This window comes from Sesamum indicum, unplaced genomic scaffold (assembly GCF_000512975.1).
Source record: "Sesamum indicum cultivar Zhongzhi No. 13 unplaced genomic scaffold, S_indicum_v1.0 C04956, whole genome shotgun sequence".
Lineage (NCBI taxonomy): Eukaryota > Viridiplantae > Streptophyta > Magnoliopsida > Lamiales > Pedaliaceae > Sesamum > Sesamum indicum.
Genome location: NW_011632841.1, coordinates 1 through 374, shown reverse-complemented (window position 1 = coordinate 374; position 374 = coordinate 1). Strand labels below are relative to the sequence as shown.

Genomic DNA, 374 nt, shown 5'->3' with positions numbered 1-374 from the left:
GATCAATGAAGACAATGTCCTCTTCATTGTTGAGAACATGAATGTTGCTGGTATATCAATCTTTTAATTTGTTTTTCAAGATTTTATGTTTTAATTAATTTCTTAATTCTAAAGCTAAAAGAATATTAGTTAATTAATCGGATATATATTATTTCAATTATGTGAATTATATGTATGTTCAGCAATAGAGACAACTGTTTGGGCGCTTGAGTGGGCAATTGCAGAACTCATCAACAACCCTAAGATCCAAGCAAAACTTCGGACTGAGATTGACACCATTCTCGGCCCGAAAAATCAAGTTACGGAGCCCGACACCCACAAGCTCCCATACCTTGAGGCCGTGATCAAGGAAACTCTTCGCTTGAGAATGATAG

General features: G+C 36.1%; 1 long non-coding RNA gene across 1 annotated transcript; it reads left to right on the top strand.

The window, feature by feature from the left end:
• Window positions 1–288, top strand: LOC105155345. The gene is made up of 2 exons (XR_847298.1): window positions 1–50; window positions 183–288. It is a non-coding gene; the product is annotated as an uncharacterized LOC105155345 (long non-coding RNA).
• Window positions 289–374: the final 86 nt, after the last annotated feature.